We start from the raw sequence: 17,399 nt of genomic DNA on the forward strand, positions 1-17,399 counted from the left end.
CGAACCCGGAAGTACCGGAATGGGTTACTTCCGGGTTTCGGAGCTCATGAATGCGCAGAAGTGCCGAATCGCGACCCGTGTGTGTGCAGACGCAGCCCTGTGGGTTGCGAATGCTGTGGGTTGCGAACATGCCTCCCGCACGGATCACGTTCGCAACCCAAGCATCCACTGTACAGTACTTTGCCGTACCAACCAGACACTACCGTCGATTGGAATCGTAAGTCTGTAAAATGATTCTTAGTACGGGGTTTGCCCAGTCACTCTGGGCGGCTTCCAACAGAATATTTAAAAAACACAATAAAACATCAAACATTAACAACTTCCCTAAACAGGGCTGCCTTCAGATATCTTCTAAAAGTCAGACAGTTGTTTATTTCCTTGACACCTGAAGGGAGGGCGTTCCACAGGGCGGGCGCCACTACCAAGAAGGCCCTCTGCCTGGTTCCCTGTGACCTCACTTCTCGCAGGGAGGGAACCGCCAGAAGGCCCTTGGAGCTGGACCTCAGTGTCCGGGCAGAATGATGGGGGTGGAGATGCTCCTTCAGGTAGATCTCTGGATGCGACTGACATCTCCATCTGGCTAGGGGGTGCTGAGGCACTGCACTCAAAAGACATGTCTTGTGCCGGGGTGCCAACCCCATGGGGTTGAGGCCTCTACAGCCCCCTCAATATCTGATGGGATGGGGCAGCCCCCCCCCACATATCCTGAGGGAGCTGAGGAGGCCTGGCAGGATGTTGTCCCTGACTGCCAGTGTGGTGTAGTGGTTAAGAGCGGTAGTCTCGTAATCTGGTGAACCAGGTTCGCGTCTCCGCTCCTCCACACGCAACTGCTGGGTGACCTTGGGCTAGTCACACTTCTCTGAAGTCTCTCAGCCCCACTCACCTCACAGAGTGTTTGTTGTGGGGGAGGAAGGGAAAGGAGAATGTTAGCCGCTTTGAGACTCCTTCGGGTCGTGATAAAGCGGGATATCAAATCCAAACTCTTCTTCTGCAGGGCTTCTCCTGGATGTCATGCCAGGCCGGGCAGTGTTGAGAGATGCCACACAGACTTGGTCGGCCTCTCCTGATGCGACAGCCATCACACATGGAACATGCAATGCTCGTGACATCATGTGCGCTGCATGCCTAATGTCACAGACACCCCCCCCCAATGTCAGGCACGACTCGGCACCCGTGGCCTTCTGCTCCTGCCCTGCCCTGCGGATCAGCTAGCTCACGGGGCAGCAAACCTTGCTTCTGCGCTGCTGCGAGAGCTGCAATCCGCGGCGCACTTTCTCGAGGGTAAGAAAGCCCCTCTGGAGGTGGCGGGGGCTTGCTTCCAAGCAAATAAATATCAATAATAAATTTCATTTGGGGGGCGGGGGAGAGAAAGGCGCCTAGACATTCTGCTGTGGTGACCGTAACCTAAGGTGTCCCTTGACAATTAGCTTTTAAACCTGAGCTTCCTACACTGGTTGGAGGTTTTTAAGCTGAGGTTTTTAACCTGTCATGGATGGTTTAGCCGAGATTCCAGCACAGTGGTACCTCGGGTTAAGTACTTAATTCGTTCTGGAGGTCCGTTCTTAACCTGAAACTGTTTTTAACCTGAAACACCACTTTAGCTAATGGGGCCTCCTGCTGCCGCCGCGCCGCCAGAGCACAATTTCTGTTCTCATCCTGAAGCAAAGTTCTTAACCCGAGGTACTATTTCTGTGTTAGCAAAGTCTGTAACCTGAAGCGTATGTAACCTGAAGCATATGTAACCCGAGGTACCACTGTATAGCCAGGGGTTGGAATAGATGACCCCAGGGCCCCCTTCCAAGGCATGATTCTATTCTGCCACCCATTTGCCCTTGTGGCCTCAGCAGCCAGTCCTCTGGGACAGAGAGACAGAGAGAGCTTCCTCTCTGCTCCCTTATAATTGCTTTCTTGCTGGCATCTGGCCATGTTGCCAACCTCGGTGACTCACCCTCCAATTAAAGTTACTGCACAACCCCCAGCCACAGGAACAAAAGCCTGAGAAGAACGCAGAAGACAGAACGCAGAAGAACTCCCGGCAGTTAAACAGATCATAACAGAGATTTATAAAAAGTCACACAGTGACCAGGTAAACTTCTTCCGTAACTGCAGAAGGAGAAAGGGCACCAGGCAAAGGATTACAGAGCACAAGGCATGGGGAACCTCAAAGCCAGGGTGTGGGTGGGTGTCTGACGCGGCCCTCCAGGCCTGCCTATCTGGCCCTTGAGACTTTGTACAACTTGCCTCTCCCACTGGCTTCTTCCTCTACCGACTATACCTGGAAGGAATACATCTTTGATCTTCGATAATCCCTCTTTACTTGTTTGAATGGAGAGTAGAGCGTTTTTGGCATCACCCACCGTGTCTATGTGGCCCCCTGAAGGTTGCGCACAATAGGGTGTGGCCCTCCAAGCTGGAGAAGGTTACAGAAAAGGAAGCCAGGCTTATTCCCAGGTAAATGGTTTTAAGATTGCTCTCTAAGTGGTCTACCAAGACCATCAGCAATAACAACAACAACAACAACAACAATCATGTTTATTTCCCCAGCCAACAACAATCGTGTTTATTTCCCCAGTCACTCAGGGCAGCTCCCAGCAGAATATTATTAATAATGATAAAAAGTGATATGTTGCAGAAATTTATGTACAGGTTCAGGGGGGTTGCCCCTCCAGCAGATATCATGCACATGCAGCCCACTACCAAAATCAGCACAATCGCTTTTGTGACTTTTGTGATTTCTCCCCACAAAACACTTCATCACAGTTTCTTCCTATCTATTCAAAGGGCCTTTGCTGCAAGATACCAAATGTAAGAATTCACTGATAGATGTATCTATGTACTGGCTCACAGGGAAAACATCAGAAATTCATATAGACATGTGAGCTCAGCTACTCAGCAGCCCCTCTGCCTGAGTGATAATCCCTGGCATCCTGATACCTGAGTGCCAGACAGGTAGCCATTCCAGAAATAACTAACCCAGATGAAGACAAAAGGGTATGATTAACTTGGCTGGGAAACAGGGAAATGTAAATATCTCTTTTGTTACACTTGATGGGTGTTTGGTGGAGGGGAAGGGGAACCATGGGGCAGGGTCCAGGATGCTCAGATTACTGCCACCAGACCTCCCCTTACACGATGTAACCTTGATGTATAAGTGATGTAGTTTGGGAGGGTGTAACATGGGGATTAGCAGCTAATAAAAGTTTGGGGGCTCTTTTGTTCTGTGCTTCCATCTTGTTCCATCTTGTGGTAGGTAGGAGTCCTGTCAAGACAGTCTTCAATAAAGACCAAGCCTACTGGCTGCTGTTTTGCTCTGGTATTCCTGGTTGGTGTCCTTGTTTTTTGCACAAGGGAGCCCTCAAATTTCTCCATTAACAGATAAAACATCAAACATTAAAAACTTTCCTAAACAGGGCTGCCTTCAGATGTCTTCTAAAAGTCAGATAGTTGTTTATTTCCCTGACATCTGATGAGAGGGCATTCCACCCGAGAAGGCCCTCTGCCTGGTTCCCTGTACCTACACTTCTGGCAGTGAGGGAACCCCCAGAAGGCCCTCTGACCTCTGCTTGAAAACCTCCAAGGAAGGAGAGTCCGCAACCTTCCAAGCTGTCCCACTGTTGAACAGATTTTACTGTCAGAAAGTTCTTCCTGATGTTTAGTCATAATTTCCTTTCTTGTAACTTGAAGCCATTACTTTGAGTCCTGTCCTCCAGAGCAGGGTATTTGTAAGCCAACCAGGGAGCCTTTTGCACATAAAAGAAGGATGCGTTGCTGCTTTTTAAAATGCTACTCCAATATAATATGCTATTACTAAAACGTTCTAATCTCAAAACTGCCATTACTAATTTATGAGAATATTTTTATCCTGCACCTTCCGTTCCATCCCATCCCCCAGAATAATATCATTAAAATGCTAACAATATTAAAAATATATGAACAATTCAAAACCCCAGGAGAGCCTAGCAAACAGTACAAAAAAAAAGACCAGCGCTACACTAGGAAAAACATGCATCTTCCCAAAAGCATATTTCTTTTAATAATGACCCAGAAAGACTACGATAAATATTTATATGCAAGATAGATTTTTTTGCTAAGGCCCTGAATCTTTAGCAGAATAGCCTTATATTGTCTACATTTGTACCTTGGTTTTCGAACAGCCTAGTTCTCGAACGTTTAGGCTCCCAACAATCAAAACCTGGAAGAGACTGTTTCGGTTTTCGAACGTTCTTTTGGAAGCCAAATGTCCGATGAGGCTTCTGCAGCTTCTGATTGGCTGCAGGAAGCCGTGCTCTGGTTTTCAAACATTTTGGAAGTCGAACGGACTTCTGGAACAGATTCCCTTTGACTTCCAAGGTACGACTGTACTCGGAAGCAAGTCCCACTCAGCCCAAAGTGCCCCCAAATGGCTACAGAATTGCAGCCTCAACCTCTTGTTGAAATGAACATCCTGATATAGGAACTTGGGAAACTGCCTCAGACAGAATCAGGCCCATTGGTTAATCTAACTCACTGATTAGGGTTCCAGGCAGAAAGCTGGAGATTGTACCTAAGATGTCTTGCATGCAAAGTTTCTCAACCACTGAGCTATGGCCTTCATAAGCAGGAATAAACAGCTGCACAGATATAAGATGGGGAAAACCTGACTTACTAGCAGTACATGTGAAAAGGATCTAGGAGTCTTAGTAGACCACAAGCTGAACATGATTAATAATAATAATAATAATAATAATGAATAATTACTTATACCCTGCCCATCTGGCCGGGCCTCCCCAGCCACTTCCAACAGGATATTAAAAACACAGTAAAATATCAAACATTAAAAACTTCCCTAAACATGAGTCAGCAGTGCAACGCAGCAGCAAATGAAGCAAATGCTATTCTATTTATTATTATTATTATTATTATTATTATTATTCTACTTTAAAGTATTTTATTTTTAATTTGCTCAGTTTGCATTATCATCAACACAAAATTACATCTTTCGTTCAAAACTTCATGTCCTCGGCCCCCCTCCCCCCCGTTCTGCGGTTGCTAATGCAATATCTTTTACCTCTGCATCTCAAAGTCCAATTTATTTTTCTAATTATCCTTCATAGTCCATTAAAGTTACTCTCACTGCACGATGTTAAGTCAACCCTACCAACGACTTTAAGTTGCGTACAATAATTTTTCAAATATTCTGTAAATATTCTAGGCCGCATCAACAGTGTCCAAATCAGTGTCCGGATCAAGGGAATTAATAGTCCCACTCTATTCTGCCTTGGTCAGACCACACCTGGAATACAGTCATACCTCGGGTTAAAGACGCTTCAGGTTGCATGTTTTCAGGTTGCGCACCACGGCAAACCCGGAAGTACTGCAACGGGTTACTTCCGGGTTTCGGCACCCGTGCACGTGCAGAAGCACTAAAATGCGCTTTGCACATGCGCAGAAATTCCAAATCATGACCCTTGCATGCACAGATGCAGCGCTGCGGGTTGTGAAAGTTGTGAATTGAGAACATACATCCCACACGGATCACGTTAGCAACCCGAGCGTCCACTGTACTGTGTCCAGTTCTAGGTGTCACTATAAAAGAGTGCGCAATATCAAAAGCAACACGATGGCCAGAAACAAGAACAATGTGAAAAACTTTATGGAATAATTCAAAACATCAAAACTAACAAACTGAAGTCTCTGAAAGTCCTTAAATGAATCACGGTGCCAGACTTTACCCGGCGGAGAGCAAGCCGTGAAGCTTTGTATAATCAGCATATGTCCGATTCTGATGTCCAACTAGGCTGAACAGTCTTTATGGATAACAACTACTGTTTCGTTGAATTCTTCATCAGCCAATTAGTTCAACACTTGTAAGTAAATAAAAGAAGCAGGGCTTTTTTGCAGCCGGAACTCACCAGAACTCAGTTCATTATTAGAGAACGAGGGAGGCGTTCATGGTGAGTTCTGGCAGCTCCTTTTCTAGCAAAACAGCACTTTTAAGAAGGAGATTGAGAAGCTGGAAGGTGTACAGAGGAGGGCAACCAAGATGATCAAAGGTCTGGAAAGCCAGCCTTATGGGGAACGGTCATGGGAGCTGGGTATGTTTACCCTGGAAGATGTTTAGCCTGAGAGGAGATAGGATATCTTCTTCAAATATCTCAAGGGCTGTCACATGGAAGAGGGAGCAAGCTTGTTTTCTCCTGCTCTGGAGGGTTAGATCCAAAACAACAGATTCAAGATACAGTGGTACCTCGGGTTAAGAACTTCATTCGTTCTGGAGGTCCGTTCTTACCCTGAAACTGTTCTTAACCTGAAGCACCACTTTAGCTAATGGGGCCTCCCGCTGCCGCCGCACGATTTCTGTTCTCATCCTGAAGCAAAGTTCTTAACCCGAGGTACGATTTCTGGGTTAGCGGAGTCTGTAACCTGAAGTGTCTGCAACCTGAAGCGTCTGTAACCTGAAGCGCCTGGAACCCAACGAACCACTGTACAGTCATACCTTGGGTTACAGACACTTCAGGTTGCTCTTTTTCAGGTTACGGACCGCCAAAACCCAGAAGTAGCAGAACGAGTTACTTCCGGGTTTCGGCGGTCGCGCATGTGCAGAAGCGCCAAATCGCAACCCGCGCATGCACAGACACGCTGCTGTGGGTTGCGGACACTGCAGGTTGCGATCATGCATCCCGCATGGATCACGTTCGCAACCTGAGCATCCACTGTACAATAAAGGAGATTCTGCCTAAACATCAGGAAGAACTTTCTGAGCTGTTCAACAGTGATTCAACCTTGGGAAGTTCTGGACTCTCCTTCCTTGGAGGTCTTTGAGCATAGGTGGGAGGGCCATCTGCTATGGATGCTTTAGCTGAGATTCCTGCATTGCAGGGGGTTGGTCTAGATGACCTGTGGGGTCCCTTCCATCTCTACAATTTTACGATTCTACGCATCTCAGATGGGGTGAGGTGGGGACAGAGCGTATGACATCCGCAGCATACAAGCAGCCTCTTGTGGGTGGGATGCAGTCCTCTGCACCCCCAGATCCCGAATCATTAAAAGTCTAAAGAAGCACCTGAAACTGGGCACAGAATCAAAACGGGAGTTGCGCTTTTGTGCCTTGCACACTCTCTCATTTCCCAGCGTTGGTGGTACAGCAAAAGCTTCATCCACTGCACCCTCTCCTTGCCAGTCTCTTGCCAAAATCAGTGGCACTTCAATTTGCTTCCTTTTGCCCGAATCATATCTGTTCCCTTCCAGTGAAACATTACACCTGGCTCAGCAGCGGCACGCAACAGTAAACAAGACAGGGCATGGAGCCACACGCCAAATTAACAGCAACAACACACCCGCCGAACCCACACCGACATGGAGAAACAGTGAATCAGCCACACAGATTCAGAAGCAAGAGGGGGTTTGCAGGCAGCGAGCGAAGCATATTTCTAGATTGTCCCAAAGAGAAAGCATAAAATAAGTGTTAAGATACTTATTCTTGGGTGGATGATGGAAACAAGACACCACAAGAGTGCCAGAAAGCAAACACACAGAAGAACCCAGTGGGATTTGCCCTCTCTTAATTTGGGTTTTGTTTTGTTTTTTTCCATTTCCAGATGTTAAAGGTAAAAGGTAAAGGGACCCCTGACCATTAGGTCCAGTCGTGGCCGACTCTGGGGTTGCGGCGCTCATCACGCTTTATTGGCTGAGGGAGCCGGCGTACAGCTTCCGGGTCATGTGGCCAGCATGACTACGCTGCTTCTGGCGAACCAGAGCAGCACACGGAAACGCCGTTTACCTTCCCGCCGGAGCGGTACCTATTTATCTACTTGCACTTTGACACGCTTTCGAACTGCTAGGTTGGCAGGAGCAGGGACCAAGCAACGGGAGCTCACCCCGTTGGTCGGCAAGTCCTAGGCTCTGTGGTTTAACCCACAGCGCCACCCGCGTCCCTTTTCTAGATGTTACTGAACTACAACTCCCGTCAAGGATCCTGAGATCACGTTAAGGGTAGCCAAATTCTGTGCGATTGCCATAAAACCTAGGGAACAAGCTGTGCTATCATAATGATTAAGGCCTTAAATGATCATTTTAGGCTATACAGTCATACCTCGGGTTGAAGTAGCTTCAAGTTAAGTATTTTCGGGTTGCGCTCTGCAGCAACCCAGAAGTAACAGAGCGCACTACTTCCGGGTTTCGCCGCTCGAGCATGCGCAGGCGCTCAAAATGACGTCATGCGCATGTGCGGAAGCGGCGGAATGCAACCCACGCACGCACGTCTTACATTTACTTCAGGATGCGAACGGGGCTCCGGAACTGATCCCGTTCATATCCAGAGGTACCACTGTATGTTGGTGACCAAGTTTTAATTTATATATTTTTTTAACTGTTGCTATATCCGTTTTGTCCCTGTTATACCTAATTTCAAATTCAAATGTATCCCTATCGTGTTTTATGACTTCCTTGATATTGTATGTGGGCTGGAACTGGTCTGTGACCGAAATAATAAAATTCATTCAAACTACAACTCCCGTCACTCCTAGCCTTTGGGTATGCTTGTGTGAGCTGATGCAAGATGTTGTTCAGCAACAAGATCCTTTTCAGATCTTTTAATTGTTTTATAATGTGTGCATCTCCCGCCCTGGGCAGCTTCGGGAGGAAGGGCAGGATAGAATAAATTTAAATAAACACATTATTTTATACTAATAACAACATCTGGAGGCCCAATGGTTCCTCGCCCCTGCCCTGGTCCCTCCCAAACAACTTCCTTCCAGACATTTCACACCCAGGCTTGTTCAGTCAAGCTGCCATTTGTCAGGAACTCCCTGCCAAGATGGCAACACTGGTAGAATCATAGAGTTAGAAGGGACCTGGAGGGTCATCTAGTCCAACCCTCTGCAATGCAGGAAGATGCAGCTGCCCCATACGGGAATCAAACCTGCAACCTTGGCGTTATCAGCACCATGCTCCAGCCAACTGAGCTATCGAGGCTCATTTTCCTTCCGTTAGCTCACCATCTCTCAATCTGCTCTTTAGCTGTGGTCACTCATCTTCATCATCCTCATTATTTATTGCATTTTTATCCCACCTTTTTATCCAAGGAGCTTTCCATCTCTAGATTATCCTCACAACAAATCAGGCTGAGAGACTGTGTCTGGCTACGACATGGGGGTCGGATCAGGCCCAATCACCTTCTAAATCCGGCCCACAGACGGTCCGGGAATCAGCATGTTTTTACATGAGTAGAACGTGTCCTTTTATTTAAAATGCATCTCTGGGTTATTTGTGGGGCCTGCCTGGTGTTTTTACATGAGGAGAATGTGTCCTTTTATTTAAAATGCATCTCTGGGTTATTTGTGGAGCATAGGAATTTGTTCATTTTCTCCCTAAAATATAGTCCGCCCCCCCCCACAAGGACTGGGGGCCAGTGAACCGGCCCCGGCTGAAAAGGTTTGCTGACCCCTGGGCTACGAGGTCACCCAGTGAGCTTCATGGCCTAGTGGGAATTCGAACCCTGGTCTCCCGAGTCCTAGTCCAACATCCTAACCGCTATACCACACTGAACTGAATCATGCCTGCATTGCCAGGGGTTGGAATAGATAAGCCTTGGAATGACCCAACTCTGAGATTCTATGCCAAGTGGTGCTTCCAAGCAAAGTTCAGCCATCATTGCAAGTGTACATAATATTCTGAAGTTCATTTTCTTGCATTTATGTCCCCCGCTTTCTTTAATCATGGAACCCAAGATGGTGTTCATGTGGCTACCAAGGAGATCATGCACCCAAGCACTGACCAGACCCAACGATGCTTAGCTTCAGAAAGGTGGGTGGACCATATGTCTTCAGACTGCCAAAATCTCTTCCTAAAAAAAGGTAAAGGTAAAGGACCCCTGACAGTTAAGTCCAGTCACGGACGACTCTGGGGTTGCTCACTTATCTCGCTCTATAGGCTGAGGGAGCCAACGTTTGTCTGCAGACAGTTTTCCAGGGTCATGTGGCCAGCACGACTAAGACGTTTCTGGCGAAACCAGAGCAGCGCACGGAAACGCCGTTTACCTTCCCGCCGGAGCGGTACCTATTTATCTACTTGCACTTTGATGTGCTTTCGAACTGCTAGGTTGGCAGGAGCAGGGACCGAGCAACAGGAGCTCACCCCGTCGCGGGGATTCGAACCGCCAACGTTCAGATCAGCAAGCCCTAGGCTCAGTGGTTTAGACCACAGCGCCACCCCTGTCCCCAAACCTCTTCTTAGTAGGTATAAAACCAATTGCAACACACACGCTAGAACAATTCCATCAAAATATTGCAACATCCATAATTAAAATGTGCAATAATGCAACCCCATTAAGATGGAACAACAGTTAAAACAGCAATTAAAATTATCATATCATATCCTGGGTGCCAGTTGAGGGGGGGGGGAGTAGGATTGCAGTATTTTCCCACCAACAAAAATATGACACTTTAAACATTAGTTTACGGCAGTCAAAAGAGGAGATTGGGGCAGAGGTGTTCAGTTGCCTCTTCCCATGCATGTGTCCCAATGACCACATAAACAACTTTATAATAAAATAATAATAATAAATTTATGCCCTGCCCATCTGGCCAGGTTTCCCCAGCCACTCTGGGCGGCTCCCAGCAGAATATTAAAACACGATAAAACATCAAACATTAAAAACTTCCCCAAACAGGGCTGCCTTCAGATGTCTTGTAAAAGTAACATAGTTGTTTAGTTCCTTGACATCTGATGGGAGGGCGTTCCACAGGGTGGGTGCCACTACTGAGAAGGCCCTCTGCCTGGTTCCCTGTAACCTCGCTTCTTGCAGTGAGGGAACTGCCAGAAGGACCTCGGCGCTGGACCTCAGTGTCTGGGCTGGACGATGGGGGTGGAGACGCTCCTTCATTTATTTAGGTAAAGGGACCCACGACCATTAGGTCCAGTCGTAGCCAACTCTGGGGTTGTGGTGCTCATCTCGCTTTATTGGCATGACTAAGCTGCTTCTGGCGAACCAGAGCAACGCATGGAAACGCTGTTTACCTTCCCGCTGGAGCGGTACCTATTTATCTACTTGCACTTTGACGTGCTTTCGAACTGCTAGGTTGGCAGGAACAGGGACCGTGCAACGGGAGCTCACCCCGTTGCGGGGATTTGAACTGCCGACCTTCTGATCAGCAAGTCCTAGGCTCTGTGGTTTAACCCACAGAGCCACCCACGTCCCTTCATTTATTTACTGCTCAGTAAAACAACCCCCTTGGAAGGTGGATGTTGAGCTACCATAATACGGATTGCACCAGGGCGCAAGCCAGTGCAGCACAGGGGTAAAAGTGTCAGACTAGGACCTGGGAGACTAGAGGGCCAAATCCCCACTCAGCCACAAAGCTCGCTGGGTATTGTCAGGCCAGTCATTTCCTCTCAGCGTAACCTACCTCTCAGGGGTGTTGTGGGAAGTAAACGAAGGGCGAAGAGCCATACATGCCACCTTGGGCTCCTTGGGGAAAAAAAGGGGGGTATGAATGCACTAAGTTAGTAAATAAATACTGCTGTGGCACAGAGTACAGAAGGTGGCCCCAGAGCAAGTCTTTAGCTGCAAATACTCTGCTTGAAAGCACGTGAGCACAAATCGCATGCAGGCGTCTCAGGAGGAGTAAAAAAAAGGGCAAAATCATAGCTGTTCTTTTGTGCAAAATAAAACAGAGTTATGAAAAATAATTTCAATGTGCAAAATTTATACTGCTCACAGTACAGGATCTTGCTTTTTCATAATGCAGGGCTGATGTCAGATGCTTGTTGCTGTTTTTAATGCGTAGGGAATTTAGGTCCATAACCACAAACGGCCACAGAAATGTTGCACAGTTGTTGCGCACCAATTGACCCAGGACAAAGCCCATGCAAAACCAGTGGTGGCAAGAAAACGTGTGCACTCCAGTTAAGTTCAAATGTTATTTTATCTATTCAATTCTGGAATTAGAAACCAATGTTCCAAGTACCGGTCATTCCCCCCGGCTTCTTCACACTTATTGACAAAACACCGATGTTGCTGGACTCCAGCTTCCTTTAGCTATAGCCACTGGCTGGGGTTGATGGGAGTTCAAAAACATCTGGAGGGAGGGACATTTGCCCCTTTACTCTCTACCAAGTAGAACGCAGCGAACATATTTTTCCTGGTTTCTCAGTAAGTAAGACTTTTTAAAGATGAAAGCTGAGAACGCACAGAAGATATTATAGCTTGGCATTTTGTTGAGGGGGCCAGTCCCCCACTGTCAGGGACAGGCTGGAAGAACAGGAGTGGTGGGAGGCACCAGCTGGGGACCCCCAAGGGAAACCCCAGAGGAGGAAGGCTCAGAGCCCAGGGATTGGCGGCAGGACACCAATGAGAAGGGGGAAATTGAGAGGAGGTTCCAGAAGCTGAAGGCGCAACAGGGTTTTTAGTGAGCAGGAGGAATATGTGACAGGGAGCTGTCCAGACTCTGAGGCTGAAGCAGAGGAGAGGAATCAGGATACTGCTGAAGAATCCAGGGGGGTCTCCCTCTCCTCCTGTGACAAGCCCACCTCCACCCTGGTTTCAAAGAACGTGCTGAATATTGAGGAGGGCAGAACAGAGGCTAGAGGGAGGCAGTTTGAGACTGCTTGGGAAACATCCAGGAGAGGAGGAGCCTTAGAAAGGGTGGAGGGCAGGGACCTGCTCCACAGGGCAAGACCTACTGTGAAGTGTTGCCGAGTTGTGTGTCGTTTCCTTGAAGAGTTAACTTCACCAACAACTGACCTGCTGCATCTGATTCCATGGCTACAGCCCTGGGGAAAGTCCTTCCCATCTCGTGTGAAGTTTCCAAGGTCAGATCCCAGAGTTTCTCCCATGCCTCTACATTTGTCACTGACAAACTGTGGACTCGCCAGTTTTTGGAGTTGTTTTTTTGGGACTGGGATGCAATCGCATCCCACCAAATGCAGGTTGCACAATTATAATTGCTTGCAACGTGGAGATAGCCTGGGTGTTTGCAACAAGGAAAGTGGTGGAGGACATGCACTGGGAGGTGTGACCTGAATCTGATGCAACTCGTCACCTAGGCTTCCTGCCAGCAAATCAGTGTGCATGCTCAATAAACAGGTTGTCTGGAAGTGCCCTCTCTTAGGGTGAGGAGGCAGCTAAGGCTGAGCAGACGGGCCATGCTGCAAAGAAGCAGTGGATTAAAAGTCCCAGAAAGGACAGAGGGAACACAGGAAACTACTATTGGTCCATCAGACTCAGTAATGTCTACACCAACTATCAGTTCTTAAGATTTCAGGCAGAGAAACTCTCTCAGCCATACCTGGGGATTGAACCTGGGACTTTATATCTACCAGGCAAGAGTTCTACCACTGAGCTATAACCCTTCCTCAGAAGCTGCAACTTGATTCACAGACCAGTTCATCATCAGTTCTATAAAAAGGAATCCATTTTTCCCCAGGCCAGAAATCCCTGCTTAAGAGGCAAGAGAATATCTCTAGAAAGACTTATTTGTTCCTGAAGGTGCAAGCATGGAATAGCTGACCAATCCTCAGAAGAGAGGGGAAGGAGAGGAGAAGGAAAAGCAGAGTGCCTACACATCACACATTTAAAGGACACTGCTTCCTGCAAAAGAATCTTGGGAACTGTAGTTTGCTACGGGTGCTGGGAATTGTAGCTCCATAAGGGACGCAGGTGGCGCTGTGGGTTAAACCACAGAGCCTAGGACTTGCTGATCAGAAGGTCGGCGGTTTGAATCCCCGTGACGGGGTGAGCTCCCGTTGCTCGGTCCCTGCTCCGGCCAACCTAGCAGTTCGAAAGCACGTCAAAGTGCAAGTAGATAAATAGGTACTGCTCCGGCGGGAAGGTAAACGGCGTTTCCGTGCGCTGCTCTTGTTCGCCAGAAGCAGCTTAGTCATGTTGGCCACATGACCCAGAAGCTGTATGCTGGCTCCCTCGGAAAATAAAGCGAGATGAGCGCCTCAACCCCAGAGTCAGTCACGACAGGACCTAATGGTCAGGGGTCCCTTTACCTTAAGAGATAAACTGCAGTGCCCAGGACTGTTTGCGAAATTTGTGTGTCTTAAGATTAGGGTGTGTACACAGCCTAAGCTAAGGCCAGTGAAAAGCCCAGTAATGAAGGTAACTACTTAGCAGCGCTACCTCACCATTTGGAGAAGGGAAGAATTTCCTAGTGGGGATGCAGAACCTGTTAGAACTGCAAAACCTGACTTATTTCCTCTCTCCTTTCCAGCCCCTAAATATACATAATACAAAGGAACAGCTTCAAAGTCACAGGCTGTTGGCCAGAGCAGTAACTAATCCTACCCAGCCATTGCATCAAACTATTTTTTGGTTTTGCTGTTGTTGAAATGCTGGTGTGTTTGTCGCTCTGAGCTCCTTTGGGAGGAAAAGCGGGGTATAAAACCGATGCACAAATGCAACACAACACTCCCTCCCCCAAAAAGATGAATCTCTCTCTCTCTCTCTCTCACACACACACACACACACCCCCAAAGCCACAAAAATTAGCGAGATCCTGTGAAAATCCAACGCTGGCACCAGAAGAGCCGCACGGCTGAAACATTCCTAGGATTGCAAGCAAGGTTTTCACCAATGGATCGGAGCAAAGCGCGATTCTGCTCTTTTCGCTTTGACCAGCAGCCAGACGTGCAGGCGCTAATGCTGCGAAGAGCTTCTCTTGCGCACCAAGCTGTGGTTCCAATAAATAACTACAAGCAGCCGGCAAGCTCGGCAGAGAACGAAAGCAGATGCGAACAAAAGCCCTCCTCCACTTTTCCTTCGGTAGGCACTGAGTTATTTGCCCCGCCGAAACCACCCCTCCATTTCTTTTGCGCCTTTTGCAAATTTGCAAAGAATTAACGCTGGCAGGAAGAAATCCGCCCCTTTCCCCCCCAGCGATCGAGAAACTAAGGCGTCCCCTCTCCACCCAACCTCATTGCAAAGCCATAAATATATATATATAAAAATAACTCCGGGTCATAAAAGCCGCTTGGGCTCCTGTATCTTTAAGGGCTGCCGAGCGGGGAAAATTCCATCAGGTTCGCCTTCTCTCGCCGGTGCAGCTAGGAGAAGGGGGGTGGACCCGCGCTGGGCAGCCACCCCGGAGGGAAAGTCCTTTCTGCGTGTGCAACTCTCCAAAAATACAGTATCCATACCTGGAAACCTTAACGGAGGCCAAAAGGAAAAGTCGACGCGACCCTCCCGGCTCCCTTGCAGGCCCTTCTCCAGCCACAGCAGATCCGTATATGAATGATTTCTGTTGCGGATCCCCGATCAAGCCCCATTCAGCATCAAACCAAACCCATTCCCATCCTCGCCCCACACGCTCCCAGCTTAAGATCGTGGGAGAATTCGCCACCCCGCCTCTCCTGAATGGGATTCCCCAGCTGTAAACCCCATTAATTCGCAAACTTTTGTCTCCCCCCCCCCCCCGCCTTGCAGTTCACCGGATCGTGCGCCCCACCGCCGCCCATCGGATCTTGCCTGGATCAAGACACCGGCCGCTTCCCTGCCCCCATCCGCCTGCTGATCTCTTCTCTTCTCTACTCCTCTCTCTCTCTCTCTCGCTTTTTCTCTTGTTGTTTATTTCCCCTCTCGTGCTGGAGCGCGCGCGTCAGATCCGGGGATGCTCCCCCGCCCCCGGCGACCGCGCAGGCGTCCCTGGAAACCAAATGTTGCAACGTTCTAGTCCCACCCCCGCTTCATTCATCGCGAAACTGGCGCCCCCTAAAGAGAGGAAGAGACCGCGAATCAGGAGGGGGCTGGGGGTCAAGCCGGAATCACAACCCCCTCCCTCCCTCTCTGCGCTAGAATGTTCCCGGACATCTGGATTTGCAACAACAATACTGTAATAACAAAAAAAAGGAGCTAATTTGCCTCTTATGGATGCAAACCTTCGGTTCCCCAAAGCGTCGGCTTCCAGTGCCTGCAAATGAAGGCTTTGATTTCTACCAGTCGCCAATAAGGGAGCTCAGATTGAAAGGGGAGCAGCACTAAAAGAAGGCTCTTGAACAGCGCTCAGCAAACTTTTTCAGCAGGGGGCCGGTCCACTGTCCCTCAGACCTTGTGGGGGGCCGGACTATATTTTGAAAAAAAGAAAAAAAAGAATGAATTCCTATGCCCCACAAATAACCCAGAGATGCATTTTTTAAAAAAGCACACATTCTACTCATGTAAAAACACGCTGATTCCTGGACCGTCCGTGGGACGGATTTAGAAGGCGATTGGGCCAGATCCGGCCCCCAGACCTTAGTTTGCCTACCCATACTCTTGAACCAACCAACCCCCCTTCTTTTAGTTTTAAAACGTAATAATCCCCGGCAATGTTCCCTCATGCATAAATCCTATTAACATTAATGGCATTTGCTCTCAAATTAGGGTTGCAACCAAGGACTGCTGTCGTGTGCATTTGCTGCGGGTGCTCAGGCCGGGGCTTGGCATTGAGGCAGCTGGCTGGCCATTTTGAGAACGCTGGACTAGGTGGGCCACTGGCCTGATGCCACAGCCAGGTTCCTCTCTTATCTTCTCATCTACAGCTGTATCCTATGTAAACCACCGGAGCAGACTCTTGCCACATGTTGACACTTCTGCATAAAGTATTGCGCCAGCTGCCAGCTGGCCAAGTTAAACGAGTAAAGTCCGAGTTCCTTTTTCTGGTGTACACAGCCTTATAGAGCTTAGGACCTAAAAGATCACCTGTACTCTGCAGGAGAGGGTCTCCGGGAGATACAACCTCATCAGGAGACCCATTCCATATGAAGGCCTTTCATATGGTGACAATACCTGCCCCTAGGAACTCCATCGCGTTATATTAATTTATGGTTTACTTCCTACATTTATTTCCCACATATATGGTACATGCTAAGAGACCACTTCAGGGATGCGGGTGGTGCTATGGGTTAAACCACAGAGCCTAGGACTTGCCGATCAGAAGGTCAGCGGTTCGAATCCCCGCGACGGGGTGAGCTCCCGTTGCTCAGTCCCTGCTCCTGCCAACCTAGCAGTTCAAAAGCACGTCAAAGTGCAAGTAGATAAATAGGTACTGCTCTGGCGGGAAGGTAAACGGTGTTTCTGTGCGCTGCTCTGGTTCGCCATAAGCGGCTTAGTCATGCTGGCCACATGACCCGGAAGCTGTTTGCTTACAAACGCCGGCTCCCTCGGCCTATAGAGCGAGATGAGCGCGCAACCCCAGACGACTGGACCTAATGGTCAGGGGTCCCTTTACCTTTACCTTTAAGAGACCACTTCAGCCCTGAGTGCTCACTGGAAGGACAGATCCTGAAGCTGAGGCTCCAATACTTTGGCCACCTCATGAGAAGAGAAGACTCCCTGGAAAAGACCCTGATGTTGGGAAAGATGGAGGGCACAAGGAGAAGGGGACGACAGAGGACGAGATGGCTGGACAGTGGTCTCGAAGCTACCAGCATGAGTCTGA

The 17,399-nt window shown here is 48.5% G+C and overlaps 1 protein-coding gene across 3 annotated transcripts in view; it reads right to left on the reverse strand.

Moving 5' to 3' along the window:
- Window positions 1-15,575, reverse strand: part of PPT2 (palmitoyl-protein thioesterase 2) — a 53,011-nt gene extending 37,436 nt beyond the window's left edge. For 2 of the 3 annotated variants that reach the window (XR_013982173.1, XR_013982174.1), the window contains exon 1: window positions 15,449-15,560. The gene's annotated coding sequence lies outside the window, so the exon portion shown is untranslated. Of the gene's footprint in view, window positions 1-15,448 lie in introns of all 3 variants that reach the window. The other variant, XM_080993231.1, reaches the window with a different exon arrangement.
- Window positions 15,576-17,399: the final 1,824 nt, after the last annotated feature.

Source organism: Podarcis pityusensis (genome assembly GCF_964106645.2).
Source record: "Podarcis pityusensis genome assembly, chromosome: 2".
NCBI lineage: Eukaryota > Metazoa > Chordata > Lepidosauria > Squamata > Lacertidae > Podarcis > Podarcis pityusensis.